Source organism: Elephantulus edwardii, unplaced genomic scaffold (assembly GCF_000299155.1).
Source record: "Elephantulus edwardii isolate Elephantulus edwardi_28Jun2011 unplaced genomic scaffold, EleEdw1.0 scaffold00011, whole genome shotgun sequence".
Lineage (NCBI taxonomy): Eukaryota > Metazoa > Chordata > Mammalia > Macroscelidea > Macroscelididae > Elephantulus > Elephantulus edwardii.
This window is the reverse complement of record NW_006399761.1, coordinates 29,298,004-29,311,755: the sequence shown is the minus strand read 5'-3', so window position 1 is coordinate 29,311,755 and position 13,752 is coordinate 29,298,004.

Below are 13,752 nucleotides of genomic sequence, written 5' to 3'. Positions count from 1 at the left end.
TGTTTTCCTTTAGGAGGGAAATGAGGACCCAAGGAGGAAACCCAAGGACTCTCTAGGGTGGTGTCTTGTCCCTGCAACACCATGTGGGCATCTCAGGAGACTGGGTGTGGGGACTCTGCCCCATCTGTACTCACCCTGTGCCTTCCCTGTCCTCTCCTGACCCCTTTCCCAAGGGAGATGGGGTGCAGTTCGCCCAGCTCTTCCCTGATGTCCTGGGGACAGCTCTGAAGAGACAGTACCAGCAGCAGTGGGCCCAAGAGGCATCAATAATGTGCCTCCAAAGCTGCCGCCTGCCCCTCCAGGCCCTAGGGTGTGTGTGTGACAGGAGCCCCCAGTCCTGTACTGTCACCAAGGGTTGGGGATTGATGTGAAACAGCTGGCTCCCAGGTTGTGGGCTGATGACTGAGGATTCATAAACCCCAGGTCCACACGCCCTTGGCTAGGGCAGAAATGGGGTTCCTCTGATCCGTGCACAGGATGAAAGGCTTTAGTTGAAGAGTCAACAATCCCTGCCTCTGTGCTGGGACCTCCAAGCAGAGGACAAGTTCACTAGTCACACTGCTGGTGCCGTGGCTCCATAGGCTCATTTCACACCTCTGTTGTCCAGGGGAGGAGGTCTCTAGCAGAGAGGAGGGGGTTCAGAGAGGATAGCAGCCTCTGAGACCGTCAGGAGGAACTGGGAGTGGCTAGGCCAGCGTCAGTGGGTCCCTCGGTGACTCCTCACATAGGACCTCAGAGGAGGCCCATGGACAGTGCCAAACCAGGGCTCTCTCTAAAGCTCTGACGTCTAGGGTGTCTCTAAGGTGGAGGCTGGCCTTGTATCATGCTCAGATTGTCTCAGGGACCTTGTTCTGGCGACCTTACCCCATCTGCACTCACCTTGTTGCTAGCCTGGCCTTTGCTGACCTCTTTGTCAGAGGAGGACTGTGGGATACCATCACCCAGCTCGTCGCTGATGTCTTTGGGAACATTCTGCAAAGACAGGTGGGTCAGGAGGCATCAAAGTACTATATCCCCAAAACTTGGCTCCAGATCATCCACCTGTCCCTCTCCTGCCTGGTGCTTCCCAGCACAATAACACCAGGGGCAGCCAGTCCCTGCCTGTCACCATGTGCTGGGAAAGGGGGAATCATACCAGTATCAGGATGTGGACTGGTGACTGGGAATTCATTGACCCCAATTCACTGACCTTTGCTAGGACAGTCGTGGATGGGGCTTCCTATGACTGCTCCACAGATCCAAGGAAAGGCTCTGGTGGAGTCAGTAATCCCCCCTCTGGGCAGCCTGCCTGAGGTCCGAACCTCCAAGCCTTGGGCAAGTCCACTGCTCATGCTGTCCAGGATCCATACGCAGCCTTAGTTGAAAGCTAATTGTTCTTCCCTCTGAGAAACCTGCCTGAGGACCAACCCTCCAGGCTGAAATCAAGTTCTCGAAAAACTTTCATTAAAATTTTAATTAAAAAAAATTGATGATAAAAAAGAAGAGACTTCCCAGAATAAATCACCCTCTGAGGTCTGGGTGAGAGGCTGGACCAGCACAGTGTTATCAATGTGTCACCAGTGACTCTTCACGTGTGGTAAGTGTACAGCTGAGCAAAGGCCCGGTGACAGTGCCAACTAGCCCACTGAAGCTCCGAACCCTGAAGTCCTGGTGACGTAGTGCGACTCTGCAGAGAGTTGGGCCTCATTCTCCTCTATGATGAAGAACATTGAGACAGTGATGTGTATGTATCAGGTCACTCTCTGTGCCACCCCTGTCCCTCAGAGCCCTTTGTAGTCAATGTGATGCATGAGCTCACACTGCCCCCCAATGTCCGGCCAAACTGAGCTCCCGAGGATCATGTGATGTGAATGATGGTGAGTACACAGCCTGGGAAAGCCCTGAGTAAGATGTGACTGTGAATCAGCATCATCAAGTCTTTCTCAGATAAAAGGACTCCTCATTCCCTGGCCCTCACCTTTCTTGTCCCAAACGAGCCAGGTTTATTAGTAGTGTGACCTATCCTCTCTGCTCCCAGCTAGGTCCCAGTGAAGATAGGAGCTAGCACGACCTGGAAATAGGTATGGGGCCCTTGTGTTAGCCTTCTCTGAACCACCCTGTGTTACCTTCAAGATATCTCTCCCACATGTTGGCCAGCGCCATTGGGTACAAAAGCTAAAACCATTTTCTACAAGTTTTTTGAACGTGTTGTTTGGGGTTTACCTAAATAGCAGAAGAACATTTTGTCTCAAGGGTCTCTAATCCAAATGATCTCACTAGACAGTATTGTCTAGAATGCGGTGGCCTGGTGACCAGGTTTCCAATTCACTTAGGTGACAGGAAGTGAAGTCACATCCTGGGTTCTCTTCCCATTGGCCCCCTACTCAGATAAGATTGTCTTAAAGGCCTCTCTCCTCCATGCCATCTCCTCAACTATACACCAACATGACTGTCCAAACAGTAGCCTGAGAAGGATTTTGTGTATGGAAGTGCTATATTCTATAATTTTGTATCTGGCTTGTCCTTCTTAGCCAATGTGTTGTTCTGAAGAAGTCACTGTGTCTCTCAGGCCCTCCCTAGTCTCCCCATGTTACTGTTGTCAGGTGCTATCCCACTATGACCCATAGTGACCCTGTGCTCAGCAGACTGTCCCATCGTCACAATCTCTGCCAGGCTCAAGCCCATTGTGGCAGTCCCTGTGTCCCTTCATTTCTTTGAGGATCTTCTTTTTCAACTGACTCTCTCTCCTTTTCCAAACATGATGTGTTTCTCCAAGGACTAGTGGCCTTTGACAATATTTCAAAAGTATGTGGGACACTGCTTGGAATATACCCCAAGATAATCAGAACTGAGAAACAAATGGAGATTTGTACATCAGTGTACAAATATATAGAAATATGTGGCACAGAGCTTCACCATTCTTGCCCTCAAGAAGCAGCTGGCTTCACTTCCTCCAAGACAGGCTGGTTTGTTCTTTAGATAATTCGTGGTAATTCAATATTCTTTGCCAACACCGTAATTCAAAAGTTTTCATTATTTTCTCAGTCGTCTTCATTCGTTGTAAACTTTCATATGCACACAAAAAAAACTTAAAAAAAAGAATTCCTGTAGAGTCAGAACGCAGTCATAGCTGACTGTCCAGTGGATTTCAGGGGCTGTATGTCTCATGGGAGGATTCATCTTCTTTGTCCTATGAAGCAGCAGATAGATTTGAACCTCCCACTTTCATATTGGCAGTGTAACTACTTACCCACTCGACCAGACCACCAGCACTCCAAGCAATTGAAAACATGGCTTATATCAAGTTATCCTTAATGTTATGTAAAGAATTCCTAGAAAAGCCCTGGGACTGTGACAGGTGTACTTAATGTCTGCACTGGAGTAATTTCCAGTGGACATAGGAAGCAGAGTGAAGCAGAACTCCAAACAGGGGCTGGATTCTGTCAGCATGATCTCAAAAATGTCAATTCCCCTCTTATACTTGATTCTTGGTCTGCACCATGAAGGTAATGGAATTAGATAAAAATCAGATCTTATCATTGTGGTGAGATGTGTTCTTTTCTGTCATTTTGCCTCGATTTGTTGGAAAAACAACCCATAAGTGACTGGCTGAGTTGGCATTGATGGGAAATGTGTGCTAGTCACAATGCAGTTAAGAAAGGTGGACATAATGGGAGCTGGGTCTGGAGGACAAGGGCAGAGATGCAGCATTGCCAATAGGAAGCCTGCCTTGAAGGGGCTAACACCAGCTTGTCTCCAAACTCGCAACCCTAAATCTCAAATCTGACACAAAACCCTAACCCAGTGGACTAATTTTAAGGCCTCTGAACCATCTCATCAGCAATATTTTGGGGTAGAGCATACAAAGGGCAAGGTCTTCAGAACAGGGGAACCATCTGCCCCCTGTCCATTTTTCTTTTGGCTTTCTGGGGTATGTAATCTCCCACAGGGGGCTTTTTGGCCCCAGTTTCTGGCTCGCTCTCTGGATTTCCCTCAGGCCCCAGCTGGCCTGCACCTTGGGGTGCTCCCAAGGTGGCCACTGTCCCTCCCTGCAGCACTTTCTTCCCCCCAGGTTGCTCCTCATCACGTGGTCCTCCTGCATCATCTGCCTCAGCCTCCACTTCAGGCTGTTCTTCCTCTTCTGACTTCTTCCTCTTGTGACTCTCCTTCACTTTTCTCTTATTTTCTTGGTTTCCTTCCTGTTCACTGTAGACTTTACCTGTGTTGAGATCCCCCTCCTTTTCCCATCCTTCAGGACTTCCAGACAGGAAGCTCCTTATATTCTAGCCTCACAGAGTGCTGAGAGAGACAGACAGGCAGACCTTCATGCACTCAGTTGCCATTTCTTTTCTGTGCTGGGGGTCAGACCAACATGAAGATTCCCAGATTTAGGGTTCCCGGTGTCCCACCTCCTCTGGAGACAGCCTGCTCCCACCACCACACGGCGAGGCTCAGAATGCAGAGTATGGGGCGGTCTTTTCAGAATCTCTCTTCTCACTATTGCACTGTGACTTCCACCATCCTAACTGTAGAAGGGAAGGAAGGCACAGAGGTGGGAAGAGCAGATAGGCCAGACCCCTGTGGGTCCTCTCCCACACCTGCCCAGACCTGCTTTCTGTTCCCCAGTTGCTCCTCCTCCAGACATCTCCCACTGCCACTAGGCCATCCCCATCCCATCCTATCCAGTCCCCCAGGTTTTCTGCATTTCATCCCCTCCCACTAACCATGTGCTCCTCTTTCCATGTTTTTGGCCCGTTTTGTGATTATATAACCAGTCTTTTTCTTGTGGAGGCCCTGTAGGATCCTACAAACTTTTGATATGAGATCCTTGTCTGTAATGGTATTGCTAAAAGTTTTTTCCAAGTCAGTAGATTTTCTTTTTACTCTGTTTTAAAACAATTTTTGATGCACACAATAATTTAATCTTAAGAAGGTCCATTTTATCAATTTTATCCTCTCCAGATGGTACATTTCTGGCTAATTTTGTACTATAGACTAGCCCTTCTAAGCTCAGTCCTAGTTTGTCTGTGATGAACTTTATGGTTTTTTTACTTTACTCCTAGGCCTCTGACCCACCTTGAGTTGATTTTTGTATATTGTGTGAGATGTGGATCCTGGTTCAACTTTCTGCAGATAGCAGTCAAGTTTTGCAGCACCATATGTTGAACAGGTTGTCATTTACCCATTTGATAATTTTTGTTTCCTTGTTGAATATCAGTTGACCATAGATAGATGGGTTCATTTCTGGGTTCCCAATTCTCTTCCATTGGTCTATGTGCCTGTTATTGTACCAGTACTATGCTGATTTGGTTACTACCATTATGTAGTAGGTTTTGAGGTCAGGGTGTTATGTTTTTCAGAAGCGCTTTGCTTAGAATATGCCTCTCTTAACAACATGACCAAAGTACACTTCATCATCTTTGCCTCCAGGGAACACTCTGATTACACTTTTTACTTTCTATCTAGTTGTACTTTCGGCAATCCGTGGGATATTCTATACTCGTCTCTAACACCACAATTCAAAGACATCAATTCTTATGTCAGCCTTATTCATTGTCCAGCCCTCAGATGCCTAGCCAACTATTGATAAACCAGAGCCCGAATCATGCACATTTTAGTTGGTGAGAACACATGAGTGGATATGGACTCAGAAATTCATGTATGCAATAAAATACTGAGTCATTAGAAAGAAGCAGTTTATATGTGAAACACTGCTAAAGTATTAAGTTGTTGTAATGTGTCATCACAAACATTCTTCTAAGTGGTATAGCATTGGTCTGTGCATTGCTGTACAGAGGTAACTCATGATTGCTGTGTTGCTAAACACGTTGACACTGAAGTGCCAAATACGATAACGGTTACCCTTGGTGGACAGTGTTTGGTAGAGCTTCCTGATCAAAATAAGCTTGGAAGCAGGAGTGGCATCCACTTCCGAAATGGCTTGCCTCTGGAAACCCTATGAACATGGAGAAATGACCAAAGTTATACAAGTGTTCGGGTATTTCATTTATAGTGTTGCTATGAGTTGTCTACGACTCAACAGCACTTAACAACAACAATAACAATGTGCCATTAAGTCACCTGCAACTCATAGCGACCATATGTACAACAGCCCTAAACCCTACTCTATCCTTTTCCAATCTTATTGTCTTTTATACAACTACCCCAATTACCCCGGTCACTGAATCAGTCTCATCAATGGTTTTCCTCTCTTCTGCTGTCCCTTCACCCTCCCAAGCATGGTGTACCTCTGAAATGACTGGTCTCTCCTTCCAACGTGTCCAGAGTATGTCAGATGAAGCTTCAGAATCTTTGCCTCCAAAGAGCAGCCTGGTTTGATCCTCTCAAAGACAAACTTGTTTGTTCTCCTAAAAGTCCATGGCGTATACAATACTCTTATCTAGCATCACAGTTCAAAGGCACCAATTTTCCGTCTATCATCCCTAGTCATTTTCCAGCTTTCTGCTGCATAATAAATAATGGCAAAGACTATGGCCTGGATCAGGTGTACCTTAGTCTCAAGCCTGACATTGTTGCTCTTCAGTGCTTTGGAGAAAGGTCTCTGACAGCAGACTTTCCCAGTGCAATTCATCTTTTCATTTTCTGGCTGCTGGTACCAAGAGTGTTGATTGTGAAGCCAGGCAAATTAAAGCTGTTAACAATCTTAATCTCTTTACCATCCATCCTGATGCTCCCAATAGGCCCAGTGGTGAGAATATTTATTCTCTTTCCAATCCATATTGAAGGCTACAGTACTTAACCTTCTGCGGCAAGTGCTTAAGGTCCTCCTCAGTTTCAGCAAGCAGGGTTGTGTCATCTGAATAACACAGATTGTTGATAAGTCTACCTCCAATTGTGATGCCCATTTCTGCTCATAGAGCCCAGCCCCCTGGCTAATCTGTTCTGTTTATAGATTGAACAAGTAGGGAGATAGGACACAACCCTGGCATACACCCTTCCCAATTTTGAATCATGCAATGTTTTCTTGTTCTGTCCTGATCCGAGTATAGGTTTTGCATAAGCACAATCAAGCGTTCTAGGATTTCCCATTTTTCTCATAGTTATGCAATATTCTACCTATAGCATCCGTACATTTTGCAACTAGAGGCTTGAATTTGTTTTTTAGTTCTTTCAGCTTAAGAAATTCTGAGTGAGTACAGTTCTTTTGATTTTTCAGACTCTAGTTCTTCGCACATTTCGTTATAATATTTTGCTTTGCCTTCCCATGCTACCCTTTGAAATTTTCTATTCAATTCCTTAACTTCTTGAAGACTATTATTGTAGAAAGAGAATGAGGATCCAAGGGTGAGGGTAGGGTATAAGCAGAGGACTGAGGATGGGGGTGGGGAGCTTTTTCATAGGGTTGCACAATTTTATGGGGGGTGGAGGATGTGAAGAAAATGGGAAAGATCAATGTCAATAACAATGTATTAAAACTTTGTAAATAAACCATTATAAAATAAAGGGGTTGTTGGGGAGAAGAACAATGGGAATACCAGAACACTTAATGGTGCTCATGCAGAATCTGTATATAGACCAAAAAGCAGTAGTTGAAACAGAACCAAGAGGTATTGCATAGTTTAAAATAAGAAGGGAAGGGTCTCAGACTTCTATCTGGTCACTGTACCTATAAATAAGTATGTTGAGGAAAGAATTTGAGAAACTTGGGTGTGTAGAGAAGAATGTGGCATTAGGATTGGACGTTGAAGCATTAACACTCTTGGCTATGTAGATTACACTACCACACTTACTGAACGCGATGAGAATTTGAAGCACGTACTACAGAAGATGAAAGACTGCAGCTTCCAGTAGTTATTATACCTCAACATAAAAACTAAAATATTCTCACCAATAAACACCACGAAAAATGAAGAAAAGATAGAGCTTGTCAATGATTCCATTCTATGTGGTTCCACAGTCAATATCCATGGAGGCAGCAGTCAAGAACTTTGTATGTAAACCAGTATAACATAAATTTTTTAAAAAAATAATTCACAAAGCATTTGCAAAGGACAAACCTGCAGTCAAGAACTTGTTTAACATGCTAACAAGCAAGGATGTCAATCTAAAGACCAGTATGCCTGACCAAGCCGTAGCAATTCCCCCCCATCCCCTAAATAGAATTTCTTATATTGGTCTAATCTGGAATCTAGTTCTGTGATAAATTAGACTAAAGGCTATTACTTGGGGTTAATTCTGCAGCTTTGGGTGTCCCCTGACTCACATGAAAATCCACCATGCTGAGAGGTACAGTACTCGGCTCAGGCCAGATTCTCTGTTTTTCCTGCTTGCACATATCAGACAACATGTCAGAGTTGACATATGAGACAACTCTCTGAGCAGTCGATTGCTTCATGTGCACATGAAAGTTGGTTCATACATAAGGAAGACCTAAGAAAAATTCTACTCCTTAGAATTGTGATATTGAATATACTATGGACTTCCAAATGAACAAACAAATCTATTTTGAAAGAAGTGCAGTCCGAAGAAAGGAAGACGGTGAGATTTCATTGTACATACTTTGGTTATGTTTTTAGGAGAGCCAGTCTTTGGAAAAGGACATTGTGTTTGGAAAACTAGAGGGTCCTACAAATAGAGCAAAAATCTCATCAGGATGGATTGACACGTTGACCATACAGTGAAGGCTGTGAAAATGGTGCAGGATTAGGCCTAGTTTAGATTTGCTGCATGACTCAATGGCACCTAACAGAAACAAATGAACTTTCTGAGCTTTAAAACATAAAAGATACTCATTGGATATTTGCTGAATAGAAAAGGCTATTATCCAGGTGGGCAGCATGGGTGACCTGTTATAATGTCTCTTGTCATCTGAATGATTGCTATTGAGGAATTTAAAGATGAAAAAAACGGAGGAAAAAGAATTCTTAGGATTTTCATGTCTTAAAGTTTTCCTCCTAAAATCAGTAAATAGATATAAATGCCAAGTAAGTATAATTTTCCATATTTTACAAGAAGTATGTTTGATGTACACTAGAACTTACTGTGTCAATTTCCCTAAGGTTTAAAAAAGAAAAGGATTTCTGGATGAAACCTTTTCTACAAGTTTTAAAAGGCTTTCATAGATAGTTATTCCATACCCATCCTAAACAAAACTTTCATTTTGTATTCAGATTGGCTGGCGTGTGAGATGGAGGGATTGAAAAACACTGCATTATATAAACTTAAATTCACTACCATCTAGTAGATTCTGACACAAAAGGACTCTCAGTCAGCTCTCTGAGCCTGGAAGTTTTAAGGGGCGACAGCTGTCCGTTTTCTGCCTCAGAGTCACCGGTGGACTTGAGTCACAGCTGGCATGCAGGGTTTGGTTAGTAGCCCAATATGCTACAGACTATGCCATTGGAGTGACTTAGATGGTGGCATTCTTCAAATGCAAGTAAAATGAATTTTTATTTTCCTGGTGAGACCTACACCCAGACCAAGAGTGTGTTGTGCAACAGAGCAAGAGAACCTCACATGGCTTAAAAACCAAGAAGGATGTACATCAGGATTGTATCCTTTCTACCTATTTAATCTGTCTGTCTGCTGGGCAAATTATTTGAAAAGCTGGACTCTATGAATAAGAATGTGGCATCAAGATTGGAGGAAGACTCATAATAACCTACATTACACAAATGACACAACTTTGCTTGCTTAAAGTGAAGCAAGTACTTCAAGTCACAATAGATTTAAGGTGAGAGTATTCAATACGAATTGCAACCCAATATCAAGAAAACAAAATTCTCATCACTCACCCCATAGGCAACATCATGACATACGGAGAAAAGATTGAAACTATCAACAACTTCATCTTACTTGGATCCATAATTAATACACCTTGTCCAAGCAGTCAGGAGATCAGGAGACATATTGCTCTGGGATAGTCTGAAGTCAAGGATTTCTCCAAATTATTGAGGAGCAGCGATGTTAGCTTGCGGACTAATGTGTGCTTGATTCAGGCCATAGTCTTTCTAACCTCTTGCTGGACAATGAATAAGAATTACAGAAGAAGAATTGATGCCTTTAAACTGTGGTGTTGGAGAAGGGTACTGAGTAGCCCACGGACTGTTGAAATAACAAAAAGATGTCTTTGAGAAGGTGCAGCCAGAATGTTCCTTGAAGGCAAAGATGATAAACTTTCATCTGCATACTTTAGGTATGTCATTAGGAGACATAATTCCTTGAACATCATACTTGGAAAGGTGAAGGGACAGCACAAGGGAGCAAGACCTCCATCCAGGTGAATTGACACAATTGGCTTCAACAATGGGTTCAAGGGTGTCAGAAACTGTGAGGATGGGTACAGGATAGGACAGTATTTAGATCTTCTTGTTCATAGGGTCGCTATGAGTTGTACTCTACTCGACAGCACCTAGTAACAACAACAACAACAAGCACAAGACTTTATGTCTAGTAGATCTCATTTACTGATTATGATTTATGGTCTTGTCTTTTCAATTTCCTTCCTCCCAGTTTAAAGATAATTATTCTTAATTCGTTTTATCATATAGCAACATTTCTGCATAAAATGTAATATTCCAAATTTAACAACACTTTCTTATCAATAACATACATCCTTCCCCATAAATGTCATTCTTCCCACTCTAGACTCTGCAGTGGGTGTGTATTTCAACCTTATCAAGATTTAGTATACTGGTTAACTTTATCATATTAGAAATTTGCTGGCTTCTGGGACACTGTCATTGCCAGGCTCACAAGAAGCCTTTCTAAGAATGTAAATTAAGTCACCAAGTTCAGTAATAGTCATTTCCTGGCAGAGGGAAACAAAATGTGTAGCTCCCAAACTTGTTTTGACTTCGTGAATACAGAAAAACCACAGGCCAAGATATTTCACAGAAAACCAACATGGCCTTTTAACTGAAAGCCTGTACTTAAAAATAGTATGAAAAGCTTTATAGTTTCAGTTGATATTTCTCAATCCTGGGATTCTTTTTGTTAAATTTACCAGCTAGAATCCTCTTCAATAGACTATGATGGAGTGTTTTAATTTTAACTGCATATTGATTCATCTAATACCATACTTGAAAAATTTGTCAAATTTATACAATCATAGATGCTCAGTTTATATGGTCTATTTGTTTTATAGTTTGATTTATTTTCTTTTTCCAAATTGGCGTTGGTGATTGCTGTAGCATCAAATTCTTAGTTCCTATGTTTTAACACTACCACAGTATGCTATGGACACAAAAGCTCTGGATGGTTTCACTTTCATCAGGGGAAAGATGAAAGTGGGTGTCTCTTTCTTTCAACTCCTCAGTGAGTTTATCATCCATCTTAGTCACAGTGTGGTTACTTAGAAAGTAGCATTAATGATAGTGGTCAAAATAATAGCCTGTAGATTAGAAGTCAAGAAAAATATGTAAAGGACTTCTAAGTGAACTGGATAATAAAGTAAATTATTTAGTCATTTAAATGTTAAACTAGGATGGCCATAGTGGAGATCAAGGGTTAGTCGATGACTAAATGGGGACATCTCCAAGAAGTTTACTGTTGTTTAAAAAAAAAAGAGTGAGAGAGATGAGAATAGCATTACCAAACAAGCACACTGGAGGCAATTTTCATAATTAGAGTGCTAACCCAGCAGTGTACACAGAGTGGTCTTGCTATTGGCATGAAAGCTCTTTCACTTTCAGATAATATTAACCTTTCTTGGTATAGTAAGTAATAATTAAGATGGTTGGTGGAAACACTGCCAATATCAGCAGTTTACATTTTCAATGTGTTTATAAGCCATTTATGAAGGAAGCATTTGAGTCCGAAAAGAGTCATTCTATGTGAAGAATGTTCTCCATGCATTCAAAGAGAAGGCTCTCCAGAGTCCCATTTTATTAAGTAGCTCAGTTAAAAATCATGCTTGAAAAATTCTTGAGAGAGAGAGAATGAAAGAAGATGAATTCTTTTTGGTCTTGTAAAATTCTCTATTACTGTTGTTTGGTGTCATCCAGCCATTGTGACTCAGACTAACTCTCCATGAGACAAATGGAAACGCTTCTGGGTTCTGCATCATTCTCAAGATGATGCTATGTGGGAGCCTGTGGTAGCAGCTAAGTGTCAACTCATTCATCATTGAAAGTTTGCTTTTGTTAAGTTTGATGGTTGAAAAGTAACATATTCCTATATTATTTCCTGGCCCCTTCTGATACTGTGTGCAGTCACACTGGAACTTACTCATAGCATACGCTCAAGTCGGTTTTCAGAAGAAATAAATTCTACTGGAGGAGATTGCCCATTCTCTTCCCACAGACCACCTGATTAATTTGAACTGCTTGCCTTTGGGATTGCAGCACAGCTTCTTGCCACTGGGCTACCAGAGTTCCCTGGTCTATTCTGATAGCATGGCCAAATTATGTGAGACAGTCTCACCAACCTTGCCTACAAGGAGTATTCTGTCTGCTTTTCTTTCAACACAGATTTAACTCTGTTTTTGTTATATGTCATCAAGTCATACAGCAGCTCCGAACCCTGTTCTATCCTGAGCAAACTTTATTGTCTCTGACACCCCTACCCTCATTACCCCAGTAACTGAGTCAATCCTTCTCATCAAGGGTCTTCCTTTCTTACTGTTCCTCCATCCTTCCAAGCATGATGCTCCAAGGACTAGTCTCTCCTTGCAACATGCCTAAAGTATGTCAGACAGAGTTTTCGGGACCTTGCCTCCAAAGAGCAGCCTGGTTTCACCTTTTAAAGGATGAATCTGTTTGTTCTTCTAGCAGTCCATGGTATATTCAATACCCTTCTTCAGCACCATAACTCAAAATTGTCAGTTCTCCTTCTAATATCCCTAGTTATTGTCCAGTTTTCAGAGGCAAAACACGTAATTGTGAAGACTGTGACCTGGATCAGGAACAGCTTAGTCCCCAGACTGACTCTGTTGTTCTTCATACTCTGGAGAGGTCCCTGGTAGCAGACTTTCCCAATGCAATTCATCTGTTGATCTCCTGGCTGTTGGTACCAAGAGTGTGATTGTGGAGCCAAGCAAACAGAAGTTGTCAAAAATCTTAATCTCTTTACCGTCTATTATGATGCTGTCAATTGGCCCAGTGGTGAGAATTTTTGTTTTCTTGATGTTGAGCTTCAATCCATACTGAAGGCCGCCGTCCTTGACCTGCTGCAGTCCTTGACTTTCTGCAGAAACCACTTTAGGTCCTCCTCAATTTTAGCAAGCACGGTTGTGTTAGCTGCATAACACAGGTTGTTGACAAGTCTTCCTCCGATCCATAGTTCAAAAACTCATTTCTAGATCCATCTTGTAATACAATGTTGTGAGTGACAAGATAATATCCAAATGCACACAAAGAAGTCCAGTGAATACCACTATCACTCAAATACATGCACCAACAACTATAGCTGAAAAGAAGGAAATAGAAGATTTTCAACAATTTTTGCATTCAGAAATCCATCAAGTATGCAATTAAGATCCATTAACAATAAGAATGGGTGACTGGAATGCTAAAGTTGGAAACAGGGAAGAAGGATTAGCAGTCAGAAAACATGGACTTGAGGACAGAAATGACGCTAGGGATTGATAGAATTCTGTACAATCAGTAATTCATTTATTACAAATACTATAAAAATATTTTTCTTCTAAAGAATATACTGAGAAAGGAATTGGCAGATACAGAAGAATTTAATGAAATAACATATGAGCAAGAGCCTATGGTGATGAAGAAGTTCAAGCTGCTTTGAAGGAAATAGCAAAAAATAAGGCCCCAGGAATAGATGGTATACCAATTGAAGTATTTCAGATAACAG